The sequence below is a fragment of the Chinchilla lanigera genome, unplaced genomic scaffold, assembly GCF_000276665.1.
Source record: "Chinchilla lanigera isolate Chin_1 unplaced genomic scaffold, ChiLan1.0 scaffold00049, whole genome shotgun sequence".
In the NCBI taxonomy this organism is placed as follows: Eukaryota; Metazoa; Chordata; class Mammalia; order Rodentia; family Chinchillidae; genus Chinchilla; species Chinchilla lanigera.
This window is the reverse complement of record NW_004955450.1, coordinates 3429046-3454154: the sequence shown is the minus strand read 5'-3', so window position 1 is coordinate 3454154 and position 25109 is coordinate 3429046. Positions and strand designations below refer to the sequence as shown.

Genomic DNA, 25109 nt, shown 5'->3' with positions numbered 1-25109 from the left:
AAAAAAAAAAAAAAAAAAAAAAACTCACAACCTTACACTTGTCAGGCAGGTGATGTGCCTCTGAGCTAAATCCCTGGCCCTAACCCCCATGGCTTTTTTTCTTGGGCCTGCTTTGCTCCCTCCTTGCAGCTTTTCTTAGATAATCCATACTCCTGGCTTTTCCAAATTCTGGGGTCTTCACTGCACCTTTGGCTTTACACTCACAGCTTCACACACTGCCCTCTCAAGGGCACACTGCCTGGGCTCCCAGGTCTTCTGAAATCTGGGTGTAAGCCTCCCTGAATGCACAATTCTACCATTCTGCATGCACCTAAAACCAGTGCCACATGGATGATGCCAAGCTCTGCTGCCGGCCAGAGCAGTAGCCAGGATTTCCTCTCTTTTGGCTGCAGGGGTTCAGTGTCTGGATAACTGGGCACTCTAAATCCAGTTTTAAGGAACAAATTCTCTATTCTCCCACCATTCTGGAACATGGTGCTCTGAGGCTTTCTTCTCAAAGCAAAGTCTTCCACTTTTGCAATTTTGAGGCTGCAAAAGGTGGACTCCTGCTACTTCTTGTGATGCCCTTAGGTCATATTTTTTATTTTCCTTTTCCTTCTCAGCAATCAAGATCTCCTCTGCTCTATTGTTACAGTCCACAGCTTTTCTAGAACTTCTTTCTGGCCAAACTCACAATGTTTTAAATCATTCTGCTGGGTTCTTTTCTCTTGATTCTCAACATAAATCTGTCTAAAAGTAGCCATGCCACTGTCTCAATATTAGACTGCCCTTGAACTTTCTTTGGTCAGATTAATTAGTCCTCTGCCCTTAATCTTGGTCTCAGACCAAGTCTCTGGACATGAACAAAATGCAAACAAACTTTTTGTCATGCCATAACACACATCATCTGGAGTCCAACAGCCAATATAGTCTTTCTTTCCATCACAAACCTCCTGAGCCTGGTCTTTACTGGCTTTCTGGCCTTCTGAACTCTGACCAGAATCTCCCATACAGAACAGCCTAAGGCATTCCAGCTCTTTCATTTCAGCATCTCGAAATCATTCCAAACTCCTCCCATAAGCCATTCCCAAAGGTTTCTGAACCACATAGTCAGGTACAGTCACAGCAATGACCCCACTCCTGTTACCAAATTCTGTCTTAGTTACTATTCTCTCATTACTGAGGCAAATTACCTGACATTCAAGGTTAAAGGAGGAAAGGTTTATTGAGTTCACAGTTTATAGAGGTTTCAGTCCATAATCAGCTGTTTCTAAGGGGGGTGTGGCATATTGCAGAAGGAAAATCATTCATGGCAGCAGAAGATACCAAAAGCCACAAGAGAGGAGGGGACAGCAAGCTTCTTTTCCCTTATACTATATGCAGGCTACCCACCCTAAGGCAGAGGTAGCACTCACACCCTTAATCCCAGCATTAGACCATGAATCAATCACAAACTTTAGATTCAGCTGCCCTCCATGACCTCATGAGGCTTTGGGGGGACATCCAGACACAAACCATAACACCAGGTTAGCAATTATATCACAAGAATTTAAGAAGGCTGGACACTCCGTGTCCTGAAGGAAAGGGACTCCCACTTTGGAGACTATTTTGTTGTCATTGCTGTTTTGTTTGGGGGGAGGGGGATATTTGTTTGTCCTTCGCCACTGTGCCCAGCTGGGAGTGTTTCCTTTAAAAAGACTTTGGCTATTCCTTCTGGCCAGCATGCAGTTGGCAAAACCTTAGGGGCAGGAGTAAAGCAGTGACAGGAACAGAGAAGACAAGACTTGGATGCTCTCGATCCATTCAAACTCAGAAACTGCAAGAGGAAAAGGACCTCATTGGGGGTCTCAGGAATTGCAGCTGGGGAAACACAGCCTCAGAGAGCTGTAAATCAGGGCTCCAAAGAAGACAAGGAAACGAGGAGCTTATATGAATAAACTGCCAATTTATTATGAAGCATTAAAAATTGCTTGAGCAGAGGACAGATGCCAGTGACAAGGTCTATGCGACAACACAAAACAAAGAACGCATTCTGCTGCTCACAAATGTCCTACAACATGGGCAACCTAGGTAACCTTTGATGCCACCTCCAGCCCCAGGCACAAGAAGGCTGCAGTCAGAGTCAGAGGTGAGCTGAGTTCACAGCCCCCAGGAGCAGCAGGAGGCAGGCACAAATCCTGCTTTCCAAGCGCCTGCTACTTCCTTTGTGAACTTTCTCTCATGACTTTTCCTTTATTTATTTAGTTTTTTTTTTTGAGACCGAGTGTCACTATATAGTCCAGATTGGCCTCAAACTCATGGTGATCTTCCTGCCTCAGCCTCCCAAGTGTGGGATTACAGGCATGCACCACCACACCTGGCTAGATTTTTCCTTTCATTTTCATAAAGCCAAGGGCTCAGAGCCCTCAGCCATGCAGTGCTCCCAGATGGGACCTCAACCACCTGAGCCCTCCTACAAGAAATCATGCACATGAGCTTCCCATGGGATGATCCCAAGCCTGGACCCCAATCCTCACTCAGTTTCCCCTTCATATTAGCCGGCTTTCCATCGCTGTGACAAAGTTCCTGTGATTGACTGAGGCTCAGTTTCAGAGGGCTCCGTCCAGAGTCGGCCAGCTCCATTGCATGTAGGCCTTCAGTGAGGCAGAAACATCATAGCTTAAGGGTTTGGCAGAGGAAATCAGCTGACTTCACAGAAGTCAGGGAAGCCGGGCGTGGTGGCGCACACCTGTAACTCCAGCACTCGGGAGGCTGAGGCAGGAGGATCATTGCGAGTTCGAGACCAACCTGGGCTACAAAGTGAGTTCAAGGCTAGCCTGAACTGCATAGCGAGACCCTGTCTCAAAAAAAAAAAAAAAAGACAAGGGGCTGGGGATTTAGCTCAGTGGCACAGTGCCTGCCTGGCAAGTGCAAGGTTGTGAGTTCAATTCCCGGTACTGGAAAACAAAACAAAAAGACAAAACACAGAAGTCAGGGAGCAGAGGGTGAGAGAGCCAGGGAGAAAGGGGCTGGGGACCAGATATATTCCCTAAGTCACACCCCCATGACGCACTCTCTTCAACTAGGGCCCACCTCCCAAATCTCCATCGTCTCCCAGTAATGCTGTGTAATGATGAATCTGTTAATGGCTTTATCCACCTATGCAGTTAGAACCTTTCTGATCCTATTACACTCTGAGAGCCCCACCTCTGAACACACCAGGCTTTGGGGGGAACATCTTCCATCCAAACGTGTGCAGCACCTCCTTACCCCGCTAAGTCCCAGGAACCCCACCTCAACTTGAGAGGGGAATGCAACCCAGAGCACTCCCTGCAGGACTCAGAGAAGACATGTACCCCCTCCGGAACCCACCAGAACAACTGTACCCCTCTTTCTGGGTCCCCACCCTACAACCGGCCCTCACCATGTGACTTCCTCACCAGGAGACAGCAGACAAGCACCTCAGGAACCCCTGGATTTTATTTTTGGCAGCTTCCCTCCACAACACTGCAACATTAAGATATTAAAAATTAGCTCTGAAGTTTTTTGAAAAACGATAGTTATAATTTTTCTCTCAAAACCACTTGGCTGGGAGTAACTGCTTTCAGATGCAATTGGGAATTCTCAAAAACTGAGGGAAAAAAACGAGCCCACACATTCTTTCAAGTGTCTTGAAATTTTTATGACTACTAAATTTAACAATTAATGAGGTTGATACAATGTTACAGTTGGACACTGGATGATGGATTTATTGATTTCCTTTCCACAGTGTTCTTATTTTAGAGCCAATCCTTTTTACCAGCTGTCATGCTCACATGGGTCCTAGGAGTCCCTGAGCGGTAGCTCCTCAGCAGGCAGCGTGTAAGAACCGGGGACACAGGGCTTCCCTCCTCCATGCATGGCCCATGTCTGCTTACACATGTGCATACCTAGGCCATCATCCACCTTGGAGGCTGCAGAGATGGAGAGTAAAGGAAGATGAGGCAGGGCACTGCAGAGACACAAAAGGAGGATGAGGCAGGGCAGTGCAGAGACACAAAAGGAGGATGAGGCAGGGCAGTGCAGAGACACAGGGCAGTGCAGAGACAATGTTGGGTCAGGTCATCTGAGAAAAGACTCCCTTACTACAGCTGGTGGCTGGAGTTGCTCAGGGGACAGAGGCCTGGGCAAGTTACTCTCAGGATTTGAGCACAGGGGTGGAGGGGAAGGGGTCACATGCTTTGGGATTTTTTTCTGTTTGTTTATTTTGTTTGTTTGTTTTCTCAAGACAGGGTCTTGCTATGTAGTTTAAATGTCACCCAGGCTGGCCTTGAATTTGCAGCAATCCTCCTGCCTCAGCCTTCCAAGTGCTAGGACTACAGGCAAGCACCCACACCTGCCTTTGCCTGGTTTTCATAGCTAGCCATAGAACAATTGCTTGCACTTGCTTTGGGGTCGTAGCCTCTATGCTCCAGGCAGGTGGCCTCATGCAAGCAGACGCGAGAGGCTTCTGCACCCCCCAGGTACAGGGGTGACATGAAAAGCTGACACTAGACTTCTGTGCATTGTTCTCCAACCTCTCCGCAGGACTAGGCTGATGAAGGGGCTGAGAAATAGAAGTGCCAGTTTGTCCCTGCTTGTGTCTATGAGATGCTGGGGTGCCCACTGCCTGCCAGCCTCAGCCTCTAAGGGTGCCTCTGCAATTAAATATCGCGCCACTAGGTGGAGCCAAAGCCCACGGCGACAGCACTGGACTCGGCTACCGGCCTGAAGACCAGGTAGGCTCCTGAGGGCGGGGACGCAGGAAGCTGAGCTGGGTCAGGGTCCCGCGATGAGGCCAGAACGGCAAACGGGACAGCCGACCCGGTCCAGAGTGGACGTATCGATCTACATGGTCTTCCCCAGGGTTAAATGACCCAGAGGGGACCCAGCAGCCCAAGCCCCCCGGATGCTGAGCTCGAGCCAGCGAGGGGGCGGTCAGAGAACCAGGACAGGGCTAAGTTCGCTCCACTGTCACAGCGGATCTTTCCAGGCAAAGCGCTACAAGGAGAGGGCTCAACAGATCGCGCTTCCGGGGCCGAGCTGCAGGTGCAGGGGGCGGGGCTCGGGTCTGGAGGCGTCTGATTGGTTCGGGGGTTGCTGGGGTTCTCGGATTGGCTGGCGAGGGGGCGTGGCAGGTGGTGGGCGGGGCTGAGCGCGATATGCTCTGCTGAGTAGAAGCCTGGAAAGACAGGGGACCTGGCGCAGGTGCAGCGCATCCTCTTGAGGCAGCGCAACCAGGGATCTAGGCACAGGTACGTATGGGGACCAAGCTCCGGGCATCCTTGGACAACAAGCTATGCACCCTTCTGCATAACCTTCCTCCTCCCAGAACTCAGTTCCCCAGATTGTGGCCTGGGACCATCTGAATCCAGGATCTTTTGCTCCTCCCCCAGCTCCCGCTGACCACCCCCAGCGCAGCCAAGGAGGGCTCCAGCCCTTTTTCAGTCCCACCATGCTCCTGGCAATCTCATGTCTCCAGGGTCCCGGTCACAGAGCTTTGCCTACCAGTACCCTGCCCAGGGCCCCTACACTCTGTGGCTGTCGTTCACCTCTCTCAGGGACCACACCTCCCAGCAAGGTGTGCACGAGTCATTCCATGGATGTGCACTGAGCACCTGTTATGTACGAGGCCCCAAGACAGAGCCATGCAATGGTTGATGTATCTGGAGAGCATTGGGTTTGTTGTAAAAGCAGGTTCGGCCCCTCCTGTCCCCTCACACCTCTCCCTTACCCTCCCACCCCTGCCGTGGGTGATGCACAAGAAGCCCCTTGCTGGATGCAGGCCCCTCCAAAACCGTAGGAAATTACCTTTGTTCTGTGCCCAATCTCAAGTATGCTGTCGAAGCTGCACAATGATGGACTAAAGCATTCTGTGCACCAGGCAAAGTCTTAGTGTTACCCAGCGTTCACATCAAGGTACAGGACAGAGAGCAGGTGAGAATTCAAGGACACTGACCGGTTATCCCCGCGTTGGGGAGGGCAATGCATGTCATCAGCAGTGGGTAAGAGTGTTTACAGAAATGTGTGTAAGGTTTCAGGTCATCACCCTATGCCAGGCATGATGGCACACTCCTGCAACCCCATCACTCAGGCTGAGGCAGGTGGACCACCCTGGAATACATAGTGAGTTCAAGACTAGCCTGCACTGTATAGCGAGAACCTGTCTCAAAAAAAAAAAAAAAGTCAATTGTCTGTGTCAAGAAGAAAAATTACCCCCTTGTTGCCCTTTCAGTACAGCAAAGTGCTGCTTCAAGGAAACAAATGCAACCCACGGGAGAGTCTTTCTTGGGGCAGAAAAGAAAAAAACAAGTTGTTTCAATCTATTCAAAAGTCGGCCACCAGGCTTCCTTCAATAGCAAACTTTTTTGAAGTCAAAAGGAAGAACCGCCTTATATGAATACACCAAGTTCCCTGTATCCTCGCAGGATGGCACTGCTGGGTCCACTAGAGGGCAGCAGAAAAATGAGAAACAGTCCCTGTTAATTCGCCCTGCCAGGTTAGTTAAGAGGATGGCGAGACCAGGACTTCTTTTTTTTTTTTTTTTTTTTTTTTCAGGACTTCTTAATTTGAGGCTAAAGGGTCCCCTGGAGTTGTGTGCCCATGTGCCTCCCACGCCTCTTCAAGGCAGAGCTCCCAACATCGGCGTGACTGACGTTGGTGCTGGGTAATTCTGAGGCCCGGGGCCTGTACCCTCATACTGCAGGTTTACCCACCAGCTGCCTCTCTCGGAAGCTGGCCCAGCCCTGCACCCTTCCCACCTGCCCCTCCTGCTGCGACCAGGCAGGGAGGGAGGATGCCGGAAGGTGGCACTCTGCCCGGACCATTTGGGACAGGAAAAGGCAGAACCTCCTCGGGGCCCTGCTGTCTGTGATCCCTGCCAAGGCCGCCCACAACTGCCTGGCTCTCTGGGGCCCCTGCACCCTGGCCTGGGAAAGCGGCTCCCCACCATCCCAGGGCCCACAGACACAGCTGAAGCCAGGAACATGGAGGGGGACAAAGGGTGGACATGAATCCCATACAAATGCTCAACACCCAGCCTCAACTGGGGTGAAGACCTAGCCTTTGCCATGGTGTAACTTTCCTACCATGGCAGGAATGAAGCCACTTACACGATGTTGCTAAAAGCCGGCGAGTTCACACCCCGCAGTGTCTCCACCACCAGATAGTGCAGACACCAATGACCTGAGCATAGACCATAATAAAACCTGCTAAATTAGAAAATGATGAGTTTCGAGCATGCCCGAAACTTTTTTTAACAAAATGTATTTAATTGCAAGTGTGTGTGGTTTAATTATTAATAATGACTGAGTTTAACAACCAGCTCACAAGATCCCCACAAATGTAGCCAGCAGTGCCGGGCAGGCTCTAGCCCTCCCCTGCGAAGGGAGTGAGGTCCTCCCTGGCCGAGGGAGGCAGGCCACCCAGGCCGAGGTGTCAGCGGGGGACAGAGAGAGGCACTTGGGGCCACAGAGGACCTGAGGAAGAGCTGACCCTCCCCAGGCTTCCTGCAGGAGGAGGAGGAGGACGAGCACCCCAGCAGTAGGGAGAGGAGGTCCCAGGTTGAAGGGGGTGTTGGAGAGGACCAGGAGAGGAGACAGTGCTTGGCATGGGCCAGGCCCTAACAAGTGGGTCCATCTGGCTGAGGGGACGGCTGTTGATGTCTCTGCTGCTTGAGCCAAGTCCCCTCCCTTCTCCCTCTTCTCCCCTCTGTCAAATTGGGCTCCAGAACCATATGGTGTCCGGGGGCATCCAGAGCCCTCCACGTCTGCAGAAGGGCTCGGGAGTGGGAGTGAAGCTCGTGGTGGGCATCGGCCCCCAGCAGGCCCTCCACGATCAAACCTTCCTCTCCTGCCCTCCCCCTCCACCAGGTGATCCCGAAACTCCTGGCGTAACTATAATTACAGTCATTTCCAGAGCACTCCGCTGCCTCTCCTAATTACCACACCGAGCAATTCCAATTATGTGTCTAAGGGAACGTCTCAGAGCCCCCTCCCCAGCCAGCCGGTCTGCCAGGGGGACCCACTCAGAGCCAGTCCCCAGGCCGCGGGAAGGCATAGGAGGGCTGTAGGTGCGGTGCCCCCTCTCCGTGGCTCCCTCCTTGCCAGCCCAGAGGGCCTGGCCGGACTGGACGTGGGCTGCAGGGAGCTGAGAAGACCCACAAAGAGGAACGTGAGCCCTGGAGAAGGAGAACCCGGATCCTCTACCCAGGCGTGAGGCTTCCATCTACACAGAAGGTGACTCTCAGAGCACTGGGGAGACCATGGTTTAGTAGCATGATTCAGGGCAAAGTGCAAGAGGCGATGTCCCCATCCCCATGCAGAGCCCCCACCTCTAGGGGGGCCATCGGCCCTGACTTACACAGTGGTGGGGAGCTCAGGACCCAAGAAGAAGCCTCCATCTGGAGACGCCTCCCTGCACCTAGCACCGCAGGACCCACACTCATTCCAGGGGCACCAAGCCCCAGACCACACCTCCTCTCTCTCCCTACCACGGCCCAGAGCCCTTTGCAGTCCTGAGCCCAAATCCAACGCCACTAGCTTCTCCTGTCCCCACCCCAACCCCTCCATCCAGTCTCTAAATCTTCAAATCTGTACCCCCTGCTCCTCCTCAGGATGCCCAAGTCCCATCCTTCTATGTCCAAATCCCAGCCACCACCTCAGGACATCACCGCTGCCTCCTCTGACACACAGGGGCTGTCCACAAAGCTCCTTTGCAACCTGACATTAGTTGTTTCATTGTAACAGCTCCAGGATGTGGGTGTCTTTATCCCATGTCACAGATGCGGTCCCATCTCATACCCACTGGCAGCCAGCTCCTGATGGCTGATGTCTCGTGGGAGGGAGGTTGGGGCTGCTCCTCAGCCCACCCTGTCAGCTAGGGCAGCCAGCACCAAGAAGGAGGCCTGGGATCTCCACGGGCAGCCAGGCATATGCAGGCCAAGGCAGGAGGGGCCCGGAGAGGTGACGGGCAGGCAGGGGTGCCTGGAGCTGGGAGGTGCCAAGCTCTAGGCAGAGGACAGGGAAGCTAGAGTTGGGTGAGTGGAGGCAAAGAGCTGGCCCCATCTGAAATCTGGGAGAAACCCGCTCACTGCGCAGATTGGGAAATTAAGGCCTGGGCAGGAAGAGAGATTCACCGAAGGCCACTCAGCCTGCCAGGGGCCAAGCCAGAACCTGGCTCAGGGTGCGCCCTGTCTCACACTGGGGGAAGCCAATCGACCAGCCCCAGGGCCCAGCAGCTGGCTGAGGGCTGAGCCACTCAGGAACAAGGACACCGACAGGTGAAACTTCCAGGCCCCATTGGGTGGCCAGCAGGGGGCGATGCTGCCAGGGGGAGGAGGCCTCCAGGCTCCCGCCACCTCCCCGCCAGTTATGCCAAGGTCCCAAGGCAGACTAAGGCCAGGGGCACGGGATGGGCAGGGAGATTTCAGCCTGTGCTGATGCTCATTCGTTCTGCCCTGAGTCCTTCCTCCCTGCCCCTCAGGCCGCCCACTGAGAGAACATTCTAGAACTGTGCTCAGTCCAGTAGGAAAGGGAAGGAGAAAAAGGGTGTCCTGGCCACAGCCCCGCACAGTGGGAAGTTGTCCTGCAAAGGAAGCTGGGTCCAAGGAGGAAATCCCAGAGGTCCCTGTGCTGAGTGTCCCTTGCTGAAGTCACGCTCTAGGGGCAGGAGGATGGCCAGCTGCCATGGGACACGGGTAGATATTCCTACTGTTGTCCCAGGGAAAGGAGAGAGATGTTGCCCCAGGACAGAGGGTAGGGGTGGATGTAGGGAGGGTGAGAAGGGCTTCCACGGGTAATGAGCCACTCCAGGCCCCAGGAGCGACCCAGGTGCAGGGCATCTCACCTGCCCGGGGGGCAAACACCGAGTGACCCCCCAGCCACTCTAAGACACTTCCCAATGGCAAGTGGTAGACCTGGGGCTGTGACTGAATGCCCTCTTCAAGTCCCAGCAACCCAGCTTCTCCTGTCAAAGTCCCAGGGCGACAGGTAATGCAAGATCAAAGGGGTAAGCAATACTGGGGGCCCCCAGGCCAGAAGCACTCCCCAAAACATGCCTCCTCCAAGAAATAAAAAAAAAGTAAGCCAGGCATGGTGTTATACCTCTATAATCCCAGCACTCAGGAGGCTGAGGCAGGAGGATCACCACAAGTTCAAGGCAATCCTGACCTGCCTAGTGACACCTTCTCTTTAAAAAAACAAATAAATGCCCAGTGAATAGAGGTAAATAAATGCCCAGTGAATAGAAGCTCCATGAGGCACTGCTCTGACAGCTGTGGCCCTTGGTCCCCAACCTGGCCAGTTCCCTGCGGCACATGAGCCAGATGGCCTCTGAGGGATCCCCTTGATGCTACCGTGTTCCCGAGCCCAGGCACTGTCCATGGGAAAGCCGCCACCAGGGCAGGAGGCCTCGCCTCAACACTTCCGCTCTCACAGGTTGATGGGCTCCGCCATCCAGACGACAGACAGACATCTGGGCTGTAGTCACAGCAGAAATCCTGAGGGTAAAGGAGAGCAACATGGAGAGGGGACATGTGTGGGGGTGGAGAGGGCACGGTGACTCAGGGACCAGCAGAGGGACACTTCCTCCCAGGGCCAGCAGAAACTAGACAGGAAGGCAGGTGGTGTCTCTGTGAATCAGCCTCTGTGACTGACCCCTCCTGCCACCTCACACTGATCCATACCCCGTGCTCCTGCCACACCCCGTTGACATCACCACCAGGTTTCAGCCACCATTGTCCCAGCCTGGACCACAGCGGAGTCACCATGGGAGACCACTCCCTCCTCCACCTCTTGCAGCCACCGGCTTTCCTGCCTCGCCCTCCCCACCCCAGGGCCTTTGCTCCTGCTCTTCCTCTAGCCTGGTATTCTCCTCCGCTCTTCTTTGCCTGGTTAGCACCTGCTCGTCCTTCAGATTCCAACCCACCCACCGTGACCCCCTCGGAGTCCAATCCCCATACACATGCTCCTGGCACCACGCAGCTTCTGCAGTTGCCACCCCCAGCGAGGCAGGGACTGGGACCTGACTGAGTTTGTCACATTGTCTCTGTGGCCTCGGGCACAGTGCAGAGCACCAGATAGGTCCCCACCTGCCCGCCCCCGGGTCCTGTCTGATCCTTTTCATTTGCATCTCTCAGACCCTGCTAACGGTCAGGACTGTGGTGGGCCGAGTACACACCCCAAGTCAAGGCAAGGCTCGAGACCACTGTAAATTGGCTGATAGATGTAAGGACAGCCTCAGCGCCACCTCTGACCCAGTGATTCCAAGAAAGCCAGCCTCAGAGGAGGGTGAGCCTCCCTGACTTTGTATCCAGCTGCCCTATGGCCCTCTGAGACCATCCAGTCTCCTCCTAGAAACCAGATGCCCAGAGATGTCAGGGTCCCAGCCCAAGGTCACACAGCAAAGCTGCCGCAGAGCTGTGCCGAGAATCCAAGGCGCCGACTCTGGCTTAGGGTTCTCCCCATGCTATAATAAACGTCTCTATTTTTAGGGAGCTAATTAGCAAGTCAAATCTGACTCCTGCTCACTCATAATAATCCCACCTTTATGCTTTTCAGAGTCTCTGCCTCACCTCAGTTGCTCCTGCAACAGGGGGATGGGCTACCAGGTGGTGAGCTCGCTGGAAAAGGGTGCTCCCTGGAGAGGAAGCTACTGGAAGCACACCGGGAGCTGGTCCTTCGTGCGCTTCCGGCCCTCGCCTGGCTCCAGCCCCAAATCTGCCTTCTCACAGCCCCTAGATCCAGGTGTCCCCGAGCCCTGGTGTCCCTTATTTTTCCCCTGAAAATCCCTCAGTATGTGCTATCAGAGTGGGCAGCCTCCAGTGGGGAGGTAGGCACCTGGTGTGTCAGCAGAACTGCCCTCCAACTGGGACCCCAGTTCCCAGCAGAATGGAGGGCAGCTGCCCCCAGAGGGGCTGTGGCCTTCCCCTTGCAGCACCATCTCCCACCCGCTCCCCCTGGTCCTGTGCAGTCTCCAGACGGGCCAGACGGACACAGACAGGAGGTCAGATCCTCAGTTGCTTCCTGTGCCCTTCCCGAGGGCGGCGGGCTTTTGAACAGGATGCGGTCCAGCTGTTCCATCAGGAAAATGGGCAGGAAGGGATAGAGACCACGTCTGGCAGAGGAGGCGACATCCCCCATTTCTCAGATGGGCTTCTGAGGCACAGGTCATAGGCCTGAGCAACAGGGGCCCTGGAGGCCTGTGAGCTCCTCACCTCTTGCAGGATCTGCGCTGAGCTAGAGAGTAGTGGGCTGTGATCATAAGGGTCCTAGGCTGGTCCTCTTGGTCTCCACTCAGAGCAAGAACCTGTTATTGGTCCTTCTCTGAGACACAGCTGGGAGCTCTGTCCAATCCAGAGGGCTTCTTGGGAGGCTGGGGGGCTCCAGGGCTGAGAGGAGGAGGGAGAGCACCAAGAAGGTGCAGGTAGAGGAGCGGAGGGCTCACTGTTCACTGTGCCCCATACGTCACAGTGTCCCCCATCCTAGGGCCCGTTCACTGGCCGCGGGGTGGGATTTCTGGTCCCTGCTGTGCCAGCAGAGAGGGCGGTGCATCTAAAACATCCCAGTGAGAAGACAGGGACCACCCAGGTGGGCAGGGGACAGCTGTCTGAGGAAACCCACGGAGGCCAGGCCAGCCAGGGCCTCCCCACATCTCTTCGCCAGCAGCGTCCTCCCAGGGGAGCCGCTGTGGCTGCAGGATGGCGGCGGTGCCTGGCAGGGGACAGAGAGATGCTGACACAGCAAGAATGAAGCCATCCACAGACAAAGAAGATGGGAAGGGGCTGCGGCGGCAGGAGCCACTCCCGAGCGGGCTCTGGCCCCGTGACCCGTCTGTCCCTGAGAGCTCCGTGCCTGAGAGGCAGGGCCAGGGGCCCCAGATGGGCACAGCTCAGAGCCCACTCACCTCATCCACCGTCTTCCAGTGGGAAAAGCCACCAAGTGCCCAGCCCAACAGCAGTATCTGCTAGTTCCTCCCCTGCCCTCCCCAGGGTGGACAGGAGTCGATGAACCCAAAAGGGCCACACTGAGGCCAAAGGTGGGCATCACCAGGGTGGGGGCACAGCGGACATCTGATGGTCTCAAAGCCAATGCTGGGCCCCATGGACAGGGGCACCCAGTAGCAGGGTGGCCAGGTGGCAGGACTGGAGCCGAGCCCTGACGTTGGCCTGTCACACAGCATCAGGGACTGAGCTGCCAGTGCTGGGTGAGGGCTGGGTGCCTCGGGGAAGCTTCAGCTTTTCAGCTGAGTGAGCAAGAAAGCTTGGTGAAAGTGGACTCGGTGCCCCACTTTCAGCCCAAGCTGAAGTGGCTGCTGCCGCCCACAGGACCCAGGTTGCGTGGGAGGGCTCAGCACTGTGTGGTCCACACAATAAGGCCACAGAGTGAGCCATGAGCTGGCTGCTAGGCGGGGGACAGGTGTGGGACAGGTGGCCCCAGTGTCTGCCCCTCTTCTGCATGGGGAAAGTGAGACATACTAGGGAGGGGACAGCAGCCTTGGTGTCTGCGGGTGGAAAGAAAGCTCCCCCAGTTATAGGCCTGGGACGGCGAGGTGGCCCAATCGCCCAGGTCCAGTGGGGCTCTGGAATCCTGAAGGTGGAGGCTGCAGGCCTGTAAGGACAGTCACTTCATAGCTGGGCAAGGTGGTGTACACATGTGATCCCAGGACTCAGAAAGCCGAAACAGGAGGATCACCTGAGTTCAAAGGCAACCTGAGCTACATAGTGAGTGCAAGAGCTGCCTAAAGTACATAGCAAGACCCTGTCTCAAAAAACAAAAAATTAGAGCAGCCCTGGGCATGCCCTGAGGGCAGTCTTCACCTTAGGCCCAAGCAAGAAGGGCCCCTGCCCTGGACCCCTCCTCTGGCCACGACCCCCTCAACAAGGCAAAAAGCCCACTAGCCAAGGAGCCCCATCTACCCAAAGACACCATTCCTTCTGCAAACCAGGACCCAGAATTCCCTACCCCCTGCCCAAGCCCGCTCCACAGTCTCAGTTGCCCAAGGGACAGCCATGGAAGTTACTGCTGGGTAAGGGGTGGCCCGTGGCATGTACCCTGGGCAGCCATGAGCACCAGCCAAGCTTGGGGCCAAGGGAGGCACAGGAATCAGCTCTCCCTCTGCTGCCCCACCCAGCACTGGACTCCAGGAGCCCAAAATCCCAAGAGAAACTCCGCTTTTGGCTGTCGCCAAAGTATATCTGTCCACATAGGAGGACAGAACATACTCTACTTAGCAATTTGCTGGCTTGGTGCATGGTTTTTCAATATCTAGACACACAGTTTGTGGGGTTCACATTCACTCCTGCCCTGCACCAGAAAAGGTAGTGGTGGGAGGAGCAGAGGAGGCGCCCCGGCCGCCAGCCCACCACCTCGGCTGGCCCTAGCGAAGGGACTCGTAAGACCCCTGCTGGGCAGCAGAAAGCATGGCTGAAGCTCGGGACAATGACAAATGAGGGACTCAGACAGCTGCTGGCCCTGTCCCCAGTGGTTGGGGGGAGGGGCACAGGGACCCAGCAGGCTGAGTCCTGGGTGTTGAGAAGTCAGGGGCAGCCCGAGTGCAGCTGCCCTGGAGCTGAGGCTTCGTCTTCAAGCAGAGAAGCCATAGAGACTGAGCCTGCAGGCTGGGACCGTATGAGCTGGGTGGTGATGCTGCGTGCCCCTGAGATCCACCCACCTGCACGTCCAGCTGGGGGCGCTCTGGCCCCTTATCTGGGCTCTTCTCTATGGCCACCCGCCATGCTGGGGTGTCATTCCCTGTGCTAGCACCTCTTGCCCAGGATGACCTTGCTCTCATCTACAAAGGGAAGGTGGAGGCCTTGGTCCCTAGGGAAAAAAAGAACCCCCCCCCTTCTCACCCCCAGCCAAGCTTCAGCACCAGGTAGGCCCCCTCCTCAGGGCCTCACACGCACCCTGCTTGAAATCCTGCACCACTACCAACTCCCTGGGCGACTGTTTATGAGCTTCCCTGCGTCTAAGCTTCTTCATTTATGAAATGAAGGTAATAAAATTTGCTTTGGAAAGTTGTTAGCGAGATTAGATAAAATGCACGCCTAGGCCTCACCCGTGCCAGGAACCCCCCGGGACTGAATGATCTCCCTGCAGCACCTCACCCACCACCACCAGCGTTCCTCGGAGCCCAGGAATGAGCCAGGCAGGCGCAGATACTGCTCTCCCAGGGAGAGGACTGCAACCAGGGGCTACCTGGTGGAGAGGTCACAGGAGAACAGTGCCAAAGATGGAAACTAAGCCCCAGATTCAGGGCTTGCCTTGGTGACAGGGCCTTAGGAGCACCCTGGGGTTGGAGCTCACTCGGGGGCCTCTTTGGCGGACTGATGGGGCCAGATGGGTCCACATCTTTCATTCTCCATCCTTCCTCTTCTGTGAGGGGCTCCTCTGGGGACATCCCCCAGAGCAGCCCCTCGGCACCATGACTGGGTAAATCTGCTCCCAAATGAAAGAGGGGGTAAAGCCCAAAATGCAGCCCTGCCTCCAGGGAGCTGCAGGTCCAGCTGGCGGGGGACAGGACCGGGACTCATGGCCCTTTCTGGGCCTCTTGAATGAAGATGTCTTGACTTCTAAAGCAAGAACGAGGAAGCGCAGAGTGCTGTGGGCCCTGGGTGAAGCCTGTGACCAAAGACAGAGGAACCCATCCATGCGAAAACAGGAACTCCATGACCAGGAACCCATCTTCTGAGGTAAATGGGGAGGTTAGGAATTTGCATGGTCACCCAGCTTGCGGGCAGCTCTGTGTGGGACAGATAGCGCCTTGTGCCATGTCTGTAGCCTCAACACACTCGCCACCCTGTGTGACCTCAGGTGGGTCCCTGTCACTCCCCAGCCTCAGCTACCCTCATCAAGTGGAGTCAAGAGCAGCGCCCTCTCTGTAAAGCTGCTTGAGGGTCCTGGCAGATGCCTATGCACAAGGAACCTGTCACCAAGTCAGTTCCTTTTCTCTGACGTGAACAAAGGTGGCGGTGACATTCTGAGAAGAGGAAATAGGCAGATCCACCCAGGCAAGTGTTTTCCTCTGATGACTCAGTCTGTCAATGAAATCTTGGTGGCCCTAAAAGGACTCAAATCCAGGTCCCTTCACCTGAATTCTCGTCTGTTGCTTCCTGGCTACTTGGGCCAGGCCCTAAAGAGGGTGAGAGTTCCCGGAGAGGGACCCAGGGCCTGGGGCATAGCCAGCCAACTGCTGGTTCGTTATTTAGCATCTGCCTCCACCAGCTAAGGCAAGAGCCCATGAGGACAGTGCTATGGGTCTGAGTTGGTGGCTGCCACAGTACCAGGTACCTAGTAGGCCCTCAATAAATCTTGCTTCAAGAATGAACGTGTCGGGGCTGGGGATTTAGCTCAGCAGCAAAGCGCCTGCCTGGCAAGCACAAAGTCGTGAGTTCGGTTCCCGGTAACGGAGAAAAACCAAAAAAAAAAAAAAAAAAAAAAAAAAAAAAAAAAAAAAAAAAGAATGAACGTGTCTTGGGCTTCTCAATGAATGAATGAATGAATGAATGTGTCTTGGGCTTCTCCCTCTTCCACAGCATCTGTACCTCATCTAATACCTGTTTTGTTGACCCCTCTCCTTAAAATCTTTCAGCTCTATACCTGAGTCCCCATCTCCAAAGCCACTGTCCCTCACTGATTTTGGGGATAGCAGATCTAGTCCCATTTTATCTGGATGTTGTCCCTTTTTTTAGGGGGGAAGGTGTTAAGACGGGGTCTCACTGTGTAATCCAGGCTGGTCTTGAACTCGCTGTATAGCTTAGGCTGGCCCCAACTCTCAGTGATCCTCCTGCCTCAGCCTCCCCAGTGCTGGGATTATAGACAGGCACCACCACACCTGACACTGGATCTTGTCTAATAACAGCCTTTATTATGGGTTTTTCGTAATGGTCTCCTCACCATCCCTGGCCTCCAGCCACCCTAATCCCAATCCAGTCATGGCTCCAAAATGCAAGATAAAGCAATAGATGGTTTAGGAATGGGCTCGAGACTCAGATTGGCTGTTTTTCCTCTGGCTCTGCTATATCCCAGCTGCGTGACGTTGCACTGGTTCTTTAACCTTTCTGTGCTCCATGTCCACATTTGTGAAGTGGGGATAATGATCCTAGCCCCTCTCTCTTTGGGCTTGAAAGTTGAAAGGTTTGAAAGGAACAAAATGCATACAGTGTATTCTAAACGTGTGTGATGGCTCTGCCGTTGTAGGATCTTGCTCCAACTGTGCTGGAATCTATCCCTTATCTTCTGAGAGTTTTCGGTTTCCTCTGTCTCAGTTTCCTTACACTGTCCCTTCATTCTAGTCCCTCTGAATGCCCCACGTTCTCCTGAGCAAGTCATACTGGTTCCCTCTCCCCCAGGCTGGTCCTCAGCTGCTCTCTCTGCCCCTGGCTGACTGATACTTTCTTTATGATTTAACAAAAATCCCAGAGCTTTTTGCACACTCACACAGAGACCTTCTATGTTCTTTTTTATAGTTATGTAGTATTCCAGTGAGGGAAAGGCCATAGTTGCAGCTGGTACCATGGTGATGGGTCAGAGGGTGTTTCCAGCTTTCTGTGGTCACAGGAGTATGGCTGGGAATGGCTGAACTTTTGTCATATTTGTGCAGGGCTCTACCGGAAACCAAAAGGTACCTGAGACATGAGGGCACTGGGTCCAGAGGTAGGTTTTGATATGCTGCCTTCATGGCCTCACCAACCCAGTATGCTCCCCAGCAGGGCCAGGACCTAGACCCCAGGCTGAGTGGTGGCATACATGTATGATCCTAGCACTCACTTGGGAGGCTGAGGTAAAAGGATTGCTACAAGTTCAAGGCCAGTCTGGTCTACATAGTGAGTTCAAGGCCAGACTGAACTGCACATAGAGACCCTGCCTCCAAAAAAATTTTAAAAAGAACTGAGGTCTGAGCCAAAATGGGACAGAGGCCTCTTTCTGCCATAGGTTGACCTACTTGAGCCCATGTGTGCAGGCGCTAGTGACCCAGCTGGGAGGCTCCGAGTTTGCCAGAGAGAGGACCCCCCGTGCCCCCCCAGTACATTATGAATCTCTGTCCACACAGGTCGGGGAGGCCAAGAGCTGTGGCCTGGGCTTTCCGGGAGACCCAGCCTCTTCTCCCTTTTGCTGCTCAGGTCCCCGTTGGCCTTGGCCCCCTGGGAGGCAGAGTGGGACAAGGGTGGCTTCCCCAGGCCACAGGGTGCTCTCCCAGCTGGGCCACAGTGGCCAGAACTCTAGGAGGAACAGCAGACATGAGTGCAGGGGGCCCAGGAGAGCCAGCCCCTGGCCCAGTCTTACTCCACGGCCCCCAGATCTGGTGAACCCAAATGGAGACAACCAAGTCAGCGCCATCTGATGCAGGGCAGGGGATGCGGGAGTCCAGGTGCCGGAAGCCCGGGCCAGCTTAGTGGAGAGGTGTACTGCGCAGAAGTATGAGAGGCTGCGCTGGGGCGACTCTGCCCCTCCGCTGGCTCGGAAGCTCCTGCTCCATGGCTGAGCCCCGGCAGCCTGCATGAGCCACCAGCTGCACTCTGCCTTTTGCCCTCTCCCCACTGGCTGCAGCCAGTCCTAGGAAAAATTGCTGGCTGCTCCCTACCTCCTTGCCTTTTACCACACAATTCCCCCAGCTCCTTCTCAGCCCAGCTAACTTTTTTTTTTTTTTGAAACAGGGTCTCACTATGCAGTTCAGGTTTACCTTGAACTCACTTTGTAGCTCAGGCTGGCCTCAAACTCACAGCAATCCTCCTGCCTCAGCCTCCCAAGTGCTGGGATTACAGGTGTGCGCCACCATGCCCAGCCTAACTCCTATTTTTGGACAAAGACAGAATTCAAGAATCACTTTGACCAGCCTCATCTTACCCACGCACCAACACAACACCTCACTGGCTTTGAATGCCCCCTCCTGGGGTTAGGCCTGGTAGCACATGCCTGTAATCCCAGCGCTTACTTGGGAGGCTGAGGCAGGAGGATCACTGCAAATTCAAGGTCAGCCTAAACTACATAGCTAGACTTCGTCTCAAAAAATAAATAAATAAATAAATAAATCATCCTCCCTGAGTCTCCAATATGCATGCCATCCAGGTTCGCCTTCAGAGAGCTCTGAGCTCTCACCCTCTCCAAAGACCTGGACCACACACATCCTCACATCCATTCTCTCAGCTGCACAGGCCTCGCTGGGGCAGCAGAGAGAGGCATGGCTCAAGGCTGCCAGTCAGTTCCGGGGGTAAGGGGGTTTCAGCCACGACAAGCCCCAGAAGAGCCAAAATCCCCACCCCAAAGCACCGCAGCATGAGGGCAGCCCCCTGGGAAAAGCCTAGCCTCAGAGGCCCCTTACTAAGACGTGGAAATTGCCTCTGAACCCCAACAGGACCTGCAGATAGGGAAGTGAGCCTTCCTGAGACTGGCGCTGGCTACTGAAGACATCATCGCTGGACTTTCCCCACTGCACATTTCTGCGCAGTGGCCACCCGGAGCTGCAGAGAACAGAGGGAAAGGTGCCACCAGCCCAAATGGACTGGTCCTGAGATTAGGAAACAAGAGATATCGGGGGGCACAAGTGAGCTAGAGAGGCACCCAGCATTCTCTCAGCTCCTAGAGCTGCCTCAGAGCCTCCCAGGGAGGAGAGGAAGGGGGTCCCATGCGCAGCAACCCAGGCTTCTGCCATCAAGGCTCAGATGCACCTCCACCTCCCCACAAGCACCTACCCCAACCCTGGAGAAACTCCAGCAAAGCAGAGATGAGGAAGGAGCCCCGGACCCCCCCACCTCACAAGGCTACAGAGGCAGGGGTAGCCCAAGGCTTTGCACCGGGACATGCTGGGCACTGTGCCCGCTGTCCATAGCATGTGGAAAGTGACCCTTCAGCTCTGGCAGGGCCTGGTGCTGCCAGTCCACCAGTCAGCACCCAGGTCAGATTGTGACCCCATGTCATTGGTACCACTATTGCCTTTGCCCATGCCCTGGGCCATGCCAGACAAAGGACAAGGCCTCTCCCACGGTTGTGAGGACAGGGTGCTAGGGTATGGCTGTGCCCACTCGCCCATGGCCTGACATGGTCAGCACCTCTGCCTGGAGCCCCCTGAGTCAGTGAGAAAGTGGGTAAAGGGTGACGCTTTTCAAGTTGGTCCTATAACCGTGAGCCCTCTAAACAAAGCTCCCCAGGGTCTCAGGGCCAGACACGGCCTACAGGGGGGCTGCAGGCTCTGAGGGACGAACACAGGAGAGGCCACCCGCACTGTCTACCAGCAGAGTTCTGCCCTACCCACGCAGAATGGACCCAGCCAGGCGTCCAGGCACCACATTCAACTCACTGCCCCACATACCCCCTAGGAATTGACTGAGAGTCCCTGTACCAGCCCTCAGCGCAGGGTCTCAGGAGACAGGGAAGGCAGAACTGAAACTGGGTATCGGAGGAGAAACCGGTTAGGGCAGGTCCCAGGGGCCCCTGTCTCTCCCCCCTCACCCACACACCTGCTCAGCCTGGGAAACCTTCCATACCTGGCTCTTACCCACGTGGGCCTCTATCTCCCACCATCTCCACCTTACCCACACCTTACCTCTGCTGCTGCCCAGGCCCTGCCCCGTTTAGGGTCAAAGGACCAGGCTGGGCCTCCAGAGATCCAGGCTTCAGGCCTCCCTCAGCCGTGGCTCAGGGTGGCCTTGGGCAAGTCATTCTCACCTCCGAGCCTCCGTGGCTCGGCTGCCAGAGGTGAGGCCTGAACCCAAAGGAGCAGGATCTACAGGGTGGGACGGTTCTGTCCAGGGCACAGCGCTGGGGCACAGAAAATGGCAAGAGTTGTCAAAGATGTGGAGAGACTGATGGCGGGAGTGCCAAATGGTATTACCTCTGTGGAAAACAGTCTTTCAGTTCCCCACAAAAGTTCCATAGAGTTACTGTACGGTTCTGCAATTCCAACCCAGTTAGAGTGCTACTCTAAAAAAAATGGAAGTCACATGATCACAGAATAACTTGGTCACAAATATTCAGATAGCATTTTTCGTGATAGCCCCAAGTGACAGCGACCCAAATGTCTGTCAGCAGATGAGCACATCAACAAAACATGGCCCAGCCATCCACCAGAGTGCTATTCGGCAACAGAAAGAGGTGATGTACAATACAGGTTTTAACGTGGAAGGCCCTTGAGGGCGTTAAACTGAGCGAAAGAAATCAAACACAAAGGTCACACATTGTGTGACTCCATTTATGTGAAATGTCCAGAAGAGACAACCCCAAGAGAGAGAAAGTAAATTAATAGGAGAATAGGGAAAGAGATGTGACTGCCAGTGGGCACTGGGCTTCTCTTGGATGACGGAATGTTCCAGAATATTGAGTGGTGAGGGGTCACAGAGTATGAATACACTGCAAACCACTGGGCTATTCTAAAAACCATGTGAATATACTAAAAATCAGTGAATTGTACACTTTAAAATGGTGGGACTTGTTATGTAAACTTTTTCTCAATGAAAAACCAGTAAAGGTGAACAATCCCCCCAGGGAGCCATGTAGCCAAACCTGTCTGGGGGACTGGTTTGCTTACCACTTATCTTTTTGTGCCTTTCTGTCATCTCTCTTTTCTTTTCCTTTTGTTTTTTTCCAGATTGGGTTTCCTAGGTAGCTCAGTCTTAAGATTAAAAATACTTTTTTTTTGCGGTGCTGGAGATTGAACCCCGAAACTTGTGCATGCTACAAAGCCCTCTACCACTGCAATACATTCCCAGCCCAGCCTGCACAAGATAGGGTGAGGAGTCTCCCCTGTGTTCCAGCTTCAGAGCAGGTGTCCCCGAGCGCAGAGGACTCAACAGCCCTGCCGTCCCAGCTGCAGTTCCCAGCAGCAGCTGCCCACCTCCAGGGTCTCTCTGGGCATAGGATGCGGTGTGAGAGCCCACAACTGCATCCACCCCCAAGCCCTCTTCAAGTACACTCCAGCCACATGTGCACCAGCAGTAGGAAATTCTTCCTCGGGCCTGACCACAGTATTCCATCTAGAGACGGTTGTGGGCAGGCGTCAACCTGATTCAGCCTTACTCAGCCCCATTTTTCCGCCAGGGTCCTCGCCCCGGTGCTCACCTTACTGTCATGAGGCAGGATGTGGGTTCCCACCCCCCAGCAGCTGCTCTCCACCACTGAGAGGGTTCTGGTGGGAACCAGCAAAAGGAGCAAGTGGATCCCCACCCCAGCCCCCAGTGAGCTGCCTCTGCTCCCCCATAGGCAAATCAGCAGAGGGCATCTCCATTTCCAAGTCCTGTGTGTCCTGGGACAGGGGCCCTGTCACCCTCCTCTTGTGTCCAAGACTTAGGATCTAACAGACTACGTGTGAGGACCGTGGTCTGTGGGGCTAGCTCTGCCCCAAGGCTGGCCTCAGTGGTCTCACCAGAGTGACACATTAGCCTCCTCCTCTCCTGCTAACCACAGGTCCAGCAACCAGAGGACCCGTAAGAATCCAGCAGTGAGAGATCTGTGAATGGTGGGATTGTCTCAAGCCCCTGCCGCTTGGGGACAAAGTTTAGCTTAGGTAAACTGCTTACCCCTTCTTCCCCATAGACCCTTAAACTATAAAATGGAGACAGTAACTGTGTCAACCCAAGGCCCAGTGGGCATACTAACAGAATTCATATAAAACTTTTAGGACAGTCATAGACAGGTGTGCAATACACCTGGCCTTACATGGCAAGTGCTCACTGCTGTTACTACGAACAGTGCTGGCTGGGTGAGGTGTTGGATGTCTGTAATTCCAGCACTCTGGGAAGCTGAGGCAGGAGGATCACAACTTCAGGCCCAGCCTGTACAACTTAGCAATTTAGTGAGACCTTCTCTCAAAACGAAAAACAAAAAAGGGCTGGGGTTATAGCTCAGTGGAAAGGCCCTGGATTCAATCCTCAGTGCTGAGACAGAGACAAAGCTAGAGACAGACACAGACACAGGCGAGAGAAAAGCAGAGAGAGAAAGAGATAGAGACAGAGAGACAAAGAGAGGGAGACAGAGAGAAACAGACAAAGACAGAGAGATAGAGACAGAGACAGAGAGAGACACAGAGACACAGAGAGAGAGAAAGCTGTACCAGGATTTCCCTGCAGCTATGAAGGTAGAAGTGACACATGTCAAACAATTCTCTGGGCTTCGTGGATCTCCCCTGTGCTCTGGAACAGGCCCATGAGGGCATTTAGCTCCTGCCCAGCAGGGTGAGGACCCTTTCCTGGCCCAGCCCTGGCTCCCATGGCCATCAAGAGCCCTGTTGCCCTGAGCAGTGGCAAGTGGCAGTGCAAGTGGCAGTGTGCCAAGGATGGCAGAGGGGCCACATTCTGGGGCCTCCTGAGCCCAGACCACAGCACAGAACAGGTCCTTGGTGACCCCAAAGGACCTCCTGCTTGCCCCTCCTTCCTGGGATCATGTCTACCCAGAACACCAGGAAGATTTGGCCTTCCAGGAAAGCCTAACCCACCCGGAAACCCACCCGCCCAGGAAACCCGGGCACCTGGCACAGCCTCATCCGGCCTATTGTCTTGGAGGCATAGGAGCAGAGGCCTCGTCACCGTCACCGTAACTGCACACCCCAGGGACATCCAGTCCCCAGCTCCCCATGGGCAGGACACACAGTCCTGCCAGCAGCCACCTCCCTCTGGGACTTCCTGTGGCCCAGTCATTCCCGGTCCCCAGCTCTCAGGTGAGTCAAAGAACATCATGGCAGGAGCCCGGAGTGGGAAATGCATGGGACGTCACTAACTGCACGTCTCATCTTCCCTAGGGAGCCACCACTCCATCCCCCTCACTGTCCTGGCTGCAGGTCACTGTGGCCCAGTGACCCCTCTAGAGTCCCAGATGTCAGGAGGGGCCTAGCCTGAGGCTCCAAGCTCCCAGGTGTAAGGACAGGAAAGGCTGGGATCAGATGTGGGTTTTCCCTGAGCTACAAACACACAGAGAGAAAGAGAGTGCTGGGTGAGTGGTTCTGGTCCTGGGCTCTGGGTCCGTGTATGTGTGATTGTTCCATGTGTGTGAACACAGAAAACAAGCCAGAGCAAGAGAATGACAGAAAGGCACAGAGCGGAGGAACCAGGGGAGACAGCTCTTCTTGCATGCTTTGCCTGTGTTTACACCATGGTGTGTGTCGGGGGAGTGCGTGGACAGCAGGTGGAGTTCAGGAAAGGATGCATCAGGCCAGGATGCCAACAAGCCCACACTCTGCAGGTGCCCCAGTGAGAAAGAGGTCTGGCATCCCTGGCCATCCACGGTGCAGAAGAGTTCCAGGTGGCTCCAGGCTCTCAAGGTGGCTGGGGAGGGGGAGCACCCACCAAAGTCTGAGGCAAAAGTTCTGAGACTGATACTTCACAGGGTGGTCAATGTGTGCACTGAGGAGGCCTCACATGGGCTGAAAAATAAGGAGAGAAATAGAGGTGAGAAAACCTCAGAGTCTGAAACCTCCCCTTAACCTTTCCCATACGCAGGCTGAGAACCACCTGGGTCCCACCCACACTGGCACCTTAAGGAGCACATGGTGTATGTGAGAAAAGGCAGGACCGCCATCCCCTGGTACCCACCCCTGTCTGTCTAACAGGGGACAGTCATGTCCATCCTGGCACTCTGCCTCCAAGGGCTGCTATAAGATGCTGGGGCAAGAAGGGGTTTTGGTTTTATTTGTTGTTGTTGTTGTTGTTGTTGTTTTCTTTTTGAGACAGGGTCTCGCTATGCAGTTCAGGCTGGCCTTGAGCTCATTTTGTAGCCCAGGCTGGCCTCGAACTCACAACAATCCTCCTGCCTCAGCCTTCCGAGGGCTGGGATTACAGGCAGATGCTACCATATCCAGCTAAAATGGGGTTTTGATATAGGATTTCTGGCAGCAGCTATGGGAAGAGCCGCCCCCTGAGCTCAGCGTCATCCCCTTAGCTTCCTGAAAAGAAACTCCCTCTGGGGAGGAAGGTGACTGTGGCTTCCGCTGCCCCCACTTCCTGCAGCAGAGACCCCGCTTCACCCTGAGTGTGGAAACCCTCATGGGTCATGGTGTTACCTGCACACTCATTACTGCCACCAGGAAAGTTCACCCGACCCCCATATCTCACTTGGACCACAATGCACCCCAGCAGAGAGCACCGAACCTCAGGGGAAGGGGTGAGATCCAAGGCTCCGTTACAACACATGGAGGGCTCAGTCCCCACC

At 54.7% G+C, this 25109-nt stretch overlaps 1 protein-coding gene across 2 annotated transcripts in view; it reads right to left on the bottom strand.

Moving 5' to 3' along the window:
* Positions 1-20845, bottom strand: part of LOC102014960 (cholesterol side-chain cleavage enzyme, mitochondrial) — a 51153-nt gene extending 30308 nt beyond the window's left edge. The window contains exon 1 of one of the 2 annotated variants that reach the window (XM_013519018.1): positions 20806-20845. The gene's annotated coding sequence lies outside the window, so the exon portion shown is untranslated. The remainder of the gene's footprint in view (positions 1-20805) is intronic. The other variant, XM_013519017.1, reaches the window with a different exon arrangement.
* Between the last annotated feature and the right edge of the window lie 4264 nt (positions 20846-25109).